Source organism: Bidens hawaiensis, unplaced genomic scaffold, assembly GCF_021521415.1.
Source record: "Bidens hawaiensis isolate Kalapana, Puna unplaced genomic scaffold, B.hawaiensis_p1.1 tig00024303_1, whole genome shotgun sequence".
NCBI lineage: Eukaryota > Viridiplantae > Streptophyta > Magnoliopsida > Asterales > Asteraceae > Bidens > Bidens hawaiensis.
The window spans coordinates 223,210-235,432 of record NW_027493833.1 but is presented as its reverse complement, the minus strand read 5'-3'; the positions used below and the strand labels follow the sequence as shown (position 1 = coordinate 235,432).

Here is a 12,223-nt window from a genome sequence, read left to right as displayed (position 1 = left end):
ACGAAGGTGACAAAAGGAACTTGTTCTTTCAAACCCAAAAAGAAAAATATCAATCCCCTTATTTAATTAACAATTCTTTATAACACAACAAAAGCAAAATATTCTTTGGATAGAAAACAAACCAATATATTCTATATCATAACCATATCAAAACTAATAATATTCCTAATTATTTATTTTAATATGTTGACACATTTTACTATTTTATTCCACAAATGATTAAAGTAAAAATAACCAAGTTTGAAACTTAATAATGCTATGGCCTACGTGTACTACTAAACTACAAACTATAAATATATAGACTTGTAGTATATTCTTTCCACCATTGTTACCCTCCAAAACCTTACATGGGAATCGCAAAACTCCATGAAGATATCATCCAAACCCACATCTTAACCCGACTCGACGGCCGGTCACTCACCGCAGCCGGCTGCACATCTTCCGCCCTACAAACCCTTTGCTCCGACCACAACCTCTGGTCAAACATATGCCATTCCACGTGGCCATCCACCATTGACCCTCTAGTCAACAACCCCATCTCCACCTTCACTTCCGGCCACCGTTCTTTCTTCTCCGACGCCTTCTCGTCACCCTCCGACCACCTCATCACCACCACACCAGCGCCACCAACAACCACCCAACTCATCTCCTCCGTTGACCTTAAATACAATAACCAGTTACTGTTATCCAAGGCTATGTCCACCAACACCACACCAAGTGATCACCATTTGTTTCGGGTTGATGTTACGGGACCGAAAGAACTCATGCGATCGGATATTAAGTTATCGGGTGATGATCGGGCAATGGAGTTGGATTTAATGAAGCACATGATGCTAAGTTGGATTGTGATCGACCCTAGTATGAGCCGTGCGGTGAATCTGTCGAGTTTAAAGCCGGTTTCGGTTACTAGGAATTGGTTTACCGATGAATACGAGTTGGTTTTTGCGGTGGTGGCCGCGGTGGATGATGATGGTTATGTGAATTGTAACGTAGAGGTCACATGTGGTGCTAAAGATGGTAGTTTGGAGTTGTATGTGAGTGGGGTGAGTTTAACTGTTCAAGATATTGATGGTAGGTGTTTGAATGGGAAGGACAGTATGGTAATTTTGCATGGGCTTATGACGGCAGAGAGACGGCGGTGTGACGGCGGCGAGTGGCGGAGAGAGAGGTATGATGAGTATATTGAAAGGAGGAAAGGAAGGAAAGAGATGGTGGAGAGGAGAGAACGGCGGCTTGACTTGGTTCGGGTTGGTTGTGGGGTGGCTTTCTTGGTGGCATTTTGGTCATTTGCTCTTTTATAGTTGTTAAATATATAAGGTTATTAAAACAAATATAATGCTGATTACTATGTAAATTTGTGACATAATATGCCCTGTAACAAAATGTGTATATCTAAAAGTTGATGATACGCTTGTTCGGGTATATAATTATAATAAAATCATTTGTTTAATCATAACTCGTTATCAAATATGAAATTATTTGGTTTGGTCTAAATTATTTGGTTTGTGTTCCCTCCTACATCATCTTTACAATTTTAGAATGATCAGGTGTATCAATAGTTTGTTTATAGAATTATGTATACCTGTATAACTCTTGGTCCTTTGATTATAGTTTTCCTTTGTATTTGTATATCTTTTGTATCTTATGAATCAATATACAAGTCCATTTACAATCATCCTTCCAGTAGTATCACAGTTTTTTTGAAAACCATCTCTCCCTCTTCAGCAGTGCTCATCCTCATTGATCATCTCTTTCCTTTAATTCGACTCTGCCATGACAGATACATGTAACCAGCCTCTTACCGTCAATACTACATCAAACACGTAAGTTGCCAACTCTTAGCTAGATGTCGTCGTTTAAATTTATGGAAAGAAGCAAAAAATGAAATAATTTTAGATTCATAGTCTAAAATATGAAATAAGTTATCTCCAGTTTGGTAGTTAGGTCTTTGAAATCTTGTTTGATGAAAGTGGTTGGTCCGTTGACTTTTAAACATGCTATCCCTAGCTTATATCAATTCTCAAGCTTCAAACATATATATTATTGTGACCTTTCTATTTTGTTGATTTAAACGTGCCGAGAAATACAAAGCATATGGAAATAAGAGGTTGTTACACATTGGTAGACCAGCACAACATATTTGACCTACCATAGAATTCCAAAAACTGAATGTCTTGGACCGAAACAGTTTCCTTGAACCAACATGCATGCACTTCCCCATTCCATTGATCACCTTGCTAAAAAATCAAACACGGTTCGAATTTCGTTGATTCAAGAAGGGGATGAGAATTAGAATCCTATCACAGAGTTCGATAAGGTGATGAGAGATTAGACTTTCGTCTACAAATTCAGATCATGTTTGGGATTGAGTTTAAAAAATGATTATTGGCTTATTAGTGTTTTCAAAAAGCCAGTATATTAAAATGTGTTTAGCGATCACAAAAATATTTCTTATTTTAGCTTTTTGAAAAGGTTAAAAAACAGTTTTCAAAAGCCGTAAATCCTGGCATTTCGAAATGGCTTTCTGAAAAAGCTAGTAAGCCAATAAAAATTTTTCAAACTCAATCCCAAACATGCTGTCATTCATGCCTTACACAACCATCTATTTTTGCTTATAATCCCAAACGTTTAACTTGTTTGGGCTTGTACTAACCCTTGGAGGGCTCTTTGGTTGGACCCATTGGGCTTAGGTTAATAGCGATCATAACAAATAGTCTTAATTATTTGAACATAACATGCCATGATTGTATAAATGTAATTTCCTTTCAAAAATACCAAAAGTAGTTAGAAACAACCTCAACAAAAACAACAAAATCAGAAACAACATCGTATCACATCAACAACCTAAATTAGCAGATAAAAGTAGAATCAACATGTTTATCCTCACAATAAAGCCCTGGTTGCTGCTTAAACCCTTCTTTCTTTAACATACTCCTAGCCTTCAAAACAATCTCCTTATTACTTAATACTCTTCCCATCCAACTCCTCAATAATACCCTGAATCGCGTGGCTAAGAGCACCATAAGATACATCCGACTTAGTCGCGTCCGCAGACGTCTGATCCGTCTGACAACCGCTAATCAAAATCCCATTCTCGGGCAACTTCTTTTGCTTTGAACCCGCATATACATCCTACTTCCCACCAACCTCCGTTTCCAACGCGGGTTTCCCATAATCCGCGTTGGTCTCTAGCTTGTGCTTCAAAAATTGTTGAGCCAAACCATTAACCTTCCCCATAAAACTACCACCACCATTACCATCATCGCCACCAGTATCACCACCACCATCACCACCGCCACCGCCAATGCTTTTGAAGCTATCCAAAAGGACCTTCATAAACTTCTTGACTTTAGGAGTTGAGTCTTCACCAAACAGGTCAAACAAAGTTGGTCTAACATTCCCTACACTAATATCATTATTGCCAGTTTTTTGCTTTAGGATATCGACTAGGGTGTCCAGAGACAATGATCGGTTTCCGACGGTGGTGTCTTCAACCTTGTCGTCGTCATCATCGCGGTTGAATGCAGATTTTAGTGCGTCTCCGGTTTTTTGTATGATGTTTCCGACGAAACCTGGTTCGCTACTCTCCTTGTTTCCGGGGTCTTCATAGCTCTCGCCGATTTGCTCTTTAGCTTGATCAATGAGTCCGCCACTGTGGCATGAATCGGATACGATTGTTATTGTGCAACCTTCAGGTACTTTGTCCACTAGCTCCCTGAAATCATCATCTGGAAACATACCATATGAGTTTGTCACTAAAAATTGATGACCTACTTGCGACTGAAACCACAACAGTTAGTATTATTCTTAAAATGGTTGTAAATTTTGCAATTTTCATTGCCAATTTAGCGTTTCAAAATTCATTAAAAAATTTTTAATCAAACTTAAATTATAACTACTAGTCGGATGCGGTTTAAAAACTGTTGGTAAACATTTTAAATATAATTATATGTGTTATATATAGTATTATATTTTTGTTGAAAAATTATAGCAAAATTTGAAAAATAAGTAAATAAAAAAAGGAAATAGGTTTTGTTGGAAAGTTGTATGAACTTTGAAACAACACTTTTGTAACAATATTGTAGGAAAAGTTAACTGTTGGAAAATGGTTAGAAATGATATTTCAACATGTGTTTTATCCACGCAGCTTTTTTATAGGAAAATCGTTAGAAAATGGCCCTGTCAAATTTCCAACGAAAACCCCGTAAGAAAATAAGTCATTTTTTAGTAGTAATGGTACCGATTGAAAGAAGTCCCAAATGCATAGCTTTCTAGCATTGGTTGCACGAGGATAATATTATTGAACAAAAACCAAATAAAGAAAATGAGAAAGAAACATGATCAAAGAGGTCCATGTGCTATGTATCGAATAGAAATGAACCAAATGCATGATAAATTTTCAAATGCTATTTCCTAAACTCAATACCAATTTAAATCACCAAGATATATAAAAAATATCAATACCGTACCCGTAATAAGATTCATATCACAAGGGACAATGCACTCATCATAACCGGTATCATCATTTTCACCGGTCTCAGCCGGAAGCCGGGTGCCATGGCCACTATAATGCACAAAAAGGATGTTCCCTGAGTCCGCCGAGCCTATAAGATCAGCAATTGCTTTGCGGATGTTCTTGCCGGTTGGCTGAGTATACGACGCGTCCGCATCAATAAGGACCTTAATGTCGCCTTCTGCGAAACCATAACGATCGATTAAAGAACGATGAATTCGCTTGACATCGTTGACACATCCTTTGAGTTCCGCCTTTGTTCCTGTGTAATTACATCCGATCAACACCGCCTTTTTCCCCATTGTTTTTGAGGATTGAAAACGTTGGATTAATTATTGTGTTTATGTCCGATCACGTGAATGTTGTGAACAAACAACGTTATTATGAGGTTGGTAACTGTATTGGTTGTTACCATATTTGGATCACGAATGCCGATTATATCTGTGTTTGAAAATGTCTAATATCCGAATTTACTCTTGTTAAAATAATATAGTTATTCTTAAATTGGTTAAAACTGCATGCCCTCGCCGGCCCGGTAGGTTGTCTTTATTCGTTGGTCGTTAAAAAATTAACTTATGTTAGATAACAAATGAAGACAAAATGCATAAATGAAACCTAAAAAAAATTAATGGACCACAAAAGGCACAAACAGAGCCTCAAGAGCGCAGACGGATGTCAAAATGCACAAACTGAGCCCAAAAGGCACAAACGAAGCCCAAATAGCACAAACGGATGTCAAAAGACACACAAGAGATTATTCCCATTATCAACTTTCTACTTGGATCCATCATCTTTATCCTTCTTCTTCCTCTTTGAGTCTGGTTTCTTTTTAGGCTTGGACGAAGATGGCTCTTGTGTAGATCCTTTAGGGATATTGGTTTTTACCTTCATTTTCTTCAAAACATCCCTAGCAACTTCTTTATCTGATCTTAGTCATCTTGTCTAGGTCATTCTCATCATATCCCTCTCTAGCAAGGAATTGCCTGGACTCTTTAGTTAGTTCTAGGTCTTCTCATCATATCCCTCTCTAGCAAGGAATTGCCTTGACTCTTTAGTTATTTTATATGCGAGTTCAAACTCAGGTTCTTTCACAGTCTTCTTCTTTTTCAGGTTTTACAAACTTCTTCTTAGATTTCTTGATTTCTGATTCTTCATTCTTTTCAACCTTGTCTTTACCTTTTTTGAGATAGGCATTATATTTTTGCTTGTAAATACCAAAATCTTTACCAAACTTCTTGTTTTCCTTACTTCAAAGGTTTCTCATTCTTATACAAACAACTATCAGTGTGATGTCCATAAATGCCACAACCTTGATTCATATTCAGATGCTTTAGACGCAAAACATGCAACCCCCCCCCCCCCATTGGAAATGGCTTCCTTAATGTTGAGTTCATACAAGTTCCCAAGTTCCCATTTCTTGGTGTTGTCATCATGATCAAATAAGTTGGAATCATAAATTCAGGCTTCTAGATGCAACTATTGTTGTAATCAAACGCAACCTTGTAGCTCTTGCCACATACTTGAGAAACACTTAGCAAATTGTACTGGAGTCCTTTATTGTGCCTTTTAGGATCCAGTTGTGCGTTTCGGGCTCCGTTTGTGCCTTTTGACATCCATTTGTGCCTTTGGGGCCCTGTTTGTCCTTTTTGACTACCATTTGTGTGATTTGACTTATGTTTGTGCCTTTTAGGCTCCAATTGTGCCTTTTGGGCTCCAATTGTGCTTTTTGGGCTCCGTTTGTGCCTTTTTGGGTCCGTTAATGTATTTTGGGCTCCGTTTATGCCTTTTGGCATTGTTTGTGCCTTTGGGAGAGGTGCACAAACCATGTATTCTCAAGAACTGGAACCGGGTATAGTCAACAAAAGTCAAAACCGGGTCCGGGTAGGAACCGGTTCCGGGTATAGTCAGGTATTTGATCGGGTTTTGACCGGTTCCATCAGGTTTTTTCGGGTTTCAGGTAGGGTACAGCCGGGTTTTGACCGAGTATTGGCGGAACCGGTTCCACCGGGTTCGGGTCGGTTCCGGTTCCGGGTACAGTTTCAGAAGGAAGCCCAAGACCCGGTCCATACCCGCGGGTAGGGTAGAGTCGGGTCCGGTTCCGGGTAGGAACCGCCGAGTCGGGTCCGTAACCGGTTCTTTTGTGCACCTCTACTTTTGGGCTCTGTTTGTGCCTTTTAACATCAATTTGTTCTTTTTGTACCTTTTGGTTTTCATTTGTGCCTTTTAGGTTCCAGTTGTGTCTTTTGGGTTTCGATTGTGCCTTTTTGGCTCCATGCGTGTCTTTTGGGCTCCGTTTAAGCCTTTTGGGCACCATGTGTGCTTTTTGGGCTACGTTTGTACCTTTTGGATTCTGTTCGTGCCTTTTGGTCTCCCTGTGTGCATTTTAGGTTCTGTTTGTGCATTTGGGGATCCGTTTATGGCTTTTAGGCTCCGTTTGTGCCTTTTGGTATTCGTTTGTGCCTTTTGACATATGTTTGTGCCTTTTAAGCTTTTTTTTGTGCTTTTTGACTCCGTTTATGCATTTTAGGCTTTGTTTATGCCTTTTGGTTTTTGCCTTTTGGCTCTATTTGTTGGGTTATGTTGGTGCTTTTTGGCTCCATTTTTACCTTTTGATCTCCGTTTGTGCCTTTTGGACTCCGTTTATGCCTTTTGATATTCGTTTGTGCATCTTAGGCTCTATTTATGCCTTTTGGGTTTGTGCCTTTTGGGCTCTGTTTGTGCCTTTGGGGTTACATTTGTGACTTTTAGGCTTCAATTGTGCCTTCTGGGCTCCGTTTGTGCCTTTTGACATCGGTTTGTGCCTCTTGACTACCATTTGTGCATTTTAACTTTCATTTGTGACTTTTAAACTTCAATTGTGTCTTTTGGGCTCTGTTTGTGTCTTTTGGGCTTCATTTGTGCGTTTTGGCTAGGGCTGTTCACGAGCCGAGCCGAACCGAGCGAAGGCTTGCTCGTTGCTTGGCTTGTTTACAACCGAACCGAACCGAACAGCTGAAATTCGAACTGAGCGAAAAACGAAACGAGCCAAAATCGAACCGAGCATTTTTCGATCGAACATCGAGCGATTTCAAGCATTTTTTTATTTCTTTTTCACTTTAAAAATTTTAATAAGAAACAAGTTTGAAGGCTATAAATAATATATTTTGTAAACAAATTAGTAGTTTTTTAGACAAACGCATAATAGGTTGTAAATTTTAAGGAGTTCGCGCTGTGTTCCCGAGCTCACTTAACTAAGGAAAGGAAAGGAAAGGAAAGGAAAACATTTCCATTCCTTTCCTTTCATTCATTTTCCTTTCCTTTCCATCCATTCAATTCCTTCCAAAATGGAAGGAAAGAATTTACACTATAAAACCCTCCATTTTCCTTTCCTTTTCTTTCCTTTGCTTTCTTTCTTTTAATGAAACTCGGGAACACACTTATTGTTCTTTCTTTCCTTTAATGAAACTCAGGAACACAACATTTTCTTTCCATCCCTTCATTTCTTTCCTTTCCCTTGTGAAATGAAACTCGGGAACAGAGCGTCGAAGTTTGAAGTGAGATATAATGAACATGTAAACAAACTTTTAGTATTCTGAAAAGTTGATTCGAACTAATAAAACTATTAAATTAACGGAAGAGGAAAATTTTAAAAGGGTTTAAAAAATTATATACTTATGTTTTATGTGTATTGTCTATATATTTATATATTTAGTCATATATAATTATATATAAAATAAATTAAAAATATTCGAGCCGAACCGAACCGAGCAGACCTTTGCTCGTTGCTTGGCTCGTTTACAAACCGAACCGAGCAGAGCTCGTTTACAATCGAGCGAAAAAACGAGCGAGCATATTCCGAGCGAGCGACGAGCGAGTTCGAGCGTCGAACGGTTTGGACGGCCCTACTTTTGGCATATGTTACTCTATTGAAAATGCATCTGAAATTTAATTATTATTAAATTTCATAAGTATATTATATGTCAAAATCAAGAGCTTATATTTTGATTTTGTCATTCAAAATAAGATAAATGTAATGCAGTTATCAACCCCTAATCCTAATAACCATAAGTTGATCACACGAAATAACTTTTGGTTCATCATACTCTCTCAAAAATTCATACTCAATTTCTTGCTCAATCAATCTGAGTTTTATCCGATCAAAACATTTATAAACCACAAATAGTTTTGATTGAAAGTATATATCACGACTTTCAGATTTCCGAAGATATATGATTTACAGAAATTCCGCAACACCCATCAACATCCTTACCCCTATATCTCCCCAAACTCAAGAAACTGCTCAACTTCTTAGACCTGGCCCTAAAACCCACCCATAGAGAAGTCGTGTTTGTTGGGCATAATTACCGAAGGTTTCCCATTCTTAACCATGAAAAGGAAGTTTGTGTTTGGTAAGTACTACTCCGACGGTGACAAAAACACTTTTTAACACAATATATAGTTACTTCACACACACACTAAAAACACTCAAGTGGTTTTACCGACCAAGATTCATTCATGAAACATAAGACCAATCGAGAGTTTTGCTTGGTAGATTGGTATTCAAATAAAAATAAATAAACAATTCGGGGAAAGAAGGAAAGATAAGTAGTTCAACAATTAACAATGTTCTATAATAATATATACATTTATTTACATGTATATATAATATTCAACATCGTTGGAATCAAATATCCTAGATTGTCTAAACAAAAACATGAAAACAAATATGTTATCCAACACACATATCTTAGTTGATTTGATAATACATTTATTATATATCTCAAGTTTGATAATCCTTGTACGATCCAAGAGTGGTAGCCTTACTACAAACCTGATCCATCGTGACTCACCAACATCTCCCTTCTATGATCCTTCTCTTACGCTTTCACGGCGGGTGGTTGCTGCCATGAACCGCTCTTTTGATCGCGCTAGGGTTTTTAGTTCCATGCGGACCGGCATGACAAATATCTTTCCAAATCCGCAATTAGCTAACTATCTTATGAAGATATCGATCGGCACTCCCCCTCAAGACATCATAGGAGTTGCTGACACGGGGAGTGACATAATATGGACACAATGTGAACCGTGTTCATATTGTTTTAACCAAACGCGTCCTGTTTACAAGCCAAGGGTTTCCTCGACCTATAACACGACAACGTGTGGTTCCACAACGTGTATGTTGGTTCCCTTGAGATCCTGCACAACGTCCGACAACACTTGTTTGTATTTGGTCCAGTATGGAGATCTGTCGTATAGTTCTGGAGAACTAGCGACAGAGACGGTTACAGCGTTCCACTACAACCGGCGTCTCCTTTGCCTTTACAAATGTGGTTTTTGGATGCGGGCATAGAAATGCTGGCATGTTTACCGAAGATCAAAGTGGCATAATGGGGCTTGGAGGCGGGCCGTTCTCCCTCATTACACAAATGGGGTCGTCGATTAAGGGAAAGTTTTCGTATTGTCTAGTGCAAATGTTTTCACATACAGAAAGGTCAAGTAAAATGTACTTTGGTGATGCTGCCAGGGTTTCTGGAGCCAGGGTTGTTTCAACCCAATTATTTTTTGGAAACCTTGACATCTTTTACTATCTAAATTTTGAAGGGATCACCGTGGATCGTCAACGTGTCGACTTTTACACTACAAAACCAACATTGGTCGAGGGTAATATTATCATCGACTCAGGAGCATCGTTAACACTGCTTCCTGAAAGCTTCTATAATTGATTTCAATTGGCGGTGAGACGTTCAATGCAAGATATTGTACCCATTCGTCCTGACCCACAAAATAACCTACGATTGTGTTACAACCCGTTAGAAGTGATGGATCTTCCGGTTATGGTGGCCCACTTCAACGGTGCTGATTTGGAGTTGGACCCGATGAACACCTTTGTTCGGTTGGGTAACGATTCGATTTGCTTGGCCTTTGCCCCTGTAGATGGGGTTGTGATATTTGGAAATCTAGCACAAATGAACTTCTTAGTTGGTTATGACCTTAATAAAAAGACAGTTTAATTTAAACGAACAGACTGTATGAAGTTATGATCTCATATAACACAAATATATATAACTTATATTTCTAGCTAGCACATTGGCATTTTGTGAAATGATGAATGAAATCGGATATTTTCTGGCAGTTGTGTCATTTTTAACATTACAATTATTATTACTATAGATTAAGACATGATCACTGTCATTTTTTTAGTGACAGTGGGCAGCATCTCATTGGTCACTGTCATTTTTTTAGTTCCGATACCGTAATGAACGTAACAGAAATCGGTCGAATGCCATTTTTCTGTTTTAGTTCTGGCACCATATTGAATGTGATGGTAACTTACCGAATTCTCGTAAACTCATCACCTCAACGCCCTGAGTTTGATTAACGTCTACGTTTTACAGACTGACACCACCTCATTGGTCCAACTCAATTTTTATATATTTCTTTTTTTTTAGTTCCAGTAGCGTAACGAACGTAACCGAACGAATCTTTTTGTTGTAGTTCTGGTACCATAAAAAACATGGCAGAAACCAATCGAATTCACGTAAACTCACCGCCTCAACGCCCCAGTACCGACAACGTTCGGGTTTTACCAACACCCAAAGTTTTATCTACCGACACATCCCCATTGGTTCACCTCAATTTTTATAATTTTGTTTTTTTTAGTTCCAGTATTTTAACGAACATTACCAAAACCACCCGAATTCACGTGGAGTTACTGCCCTTAAGCCCGAGAACAACAACACTTGATTTTACCACTGCCCGGGTTTTATTGACCGAACTAACGTTGTTTTAAATATTTTATTTTTGTATGTTAATCTTGTGTGTTAATTTGACAAATTTATATTTTGGGTTTTAATGCTCGTGCACCAACGTTGTTTATATAGTAACAACGTTGTCTATACACTCACTTAGTTGTGCATAAGTTTGTTCATATAGCTTTTTCATAACATTTGGGCAATTTACTAGATGATGCACTTCCGAGTTTTCTTACCACCTTATTATTAATTATGTTATTATAATTAAGTTACATTCAATTGGTGTTTGTGTATTCAAGTTTGCGTTGGAGCTACATTTGTCATTATGTCAACAATAATGATATGCTAAGAAACAAGAAAGATGAAATGTTGGCGTTTGCGTAAAATGTTAATTTTATCTTTTCTTTTTAAAGTAATTTTTTTTCAAAATCTTGTAAAACTTTGTTGGGGGTTCATATTTTTTGTTCATGAAAGTAGATCCATCAAGATAAAATGTTGAAGAACGTAAGTACATATGAATCTTCTAAAGATGTTGAAATGAATCTAAATCTTACACATTAAATGTTAAATATTGGATGTTTATATCTAGAAAGTTACATCATGAATGATTTTTGTTAATTTGTGTTTCTTCTAATGAAGCCGTCATTTTTTTTACTCAAAAGTTAAATGAGTTGTGATTTTATCTTAAACATAATGTTTTGCTCAACCATTTTAACAGTCTAAAACGAAAAAAATTTCAAGTCCTGTATAAAATAAAATAATTGTTTGTACCGTCGAAATCAATTTTCATAAGATGTAAAAAAAACATGAAATCCTAAAGTCTTACCGATATACTAGCATTATATGTTGGTTTATAGCGTATATTAGGTTTATAACTTTCAAAGTAAACCTAATATACGTTAAATACGTATTTATATATTTTTAATTAAAATAGGAGACTTGTTCAAGTGGGGGCATAACTCCCTCACTCCAATACGTT

At 37.6% G+C, this 12,223-nt stretch overlaps 3 pseudogenes; 2 read left to right on the top strand and 1 right to left on the bottom strand.

The window, feature by feature from the left end:
• The first annotated feature begins 347 nt into the window (after nucleotides 1-347).
• LOC143569074 (F-box protein At2g27310 pseudogene) lies at nucleotides 348-1,309 on the top strand (annotated as a pseudogene).
• A 1,284-nt stretch (nucleotides 1,310-2,593) lies between these two features.
• Nucleotides 2,594-4,815, bottom strand: LOC143569073 (metacaspase-6-like; annotated as a pseudogene).
• Nucleotides 4,816-9,168: 4,353 nt separating this feature from the next.
• Nucleotides 9,169-10,656, top strand: LOC143569072 (aspartic proteinase CDR1 pseudogene; annotated as a pseudogene).
• Nucleotides 10,657-12,223: the final 1,567 nt, after the last annotated feature.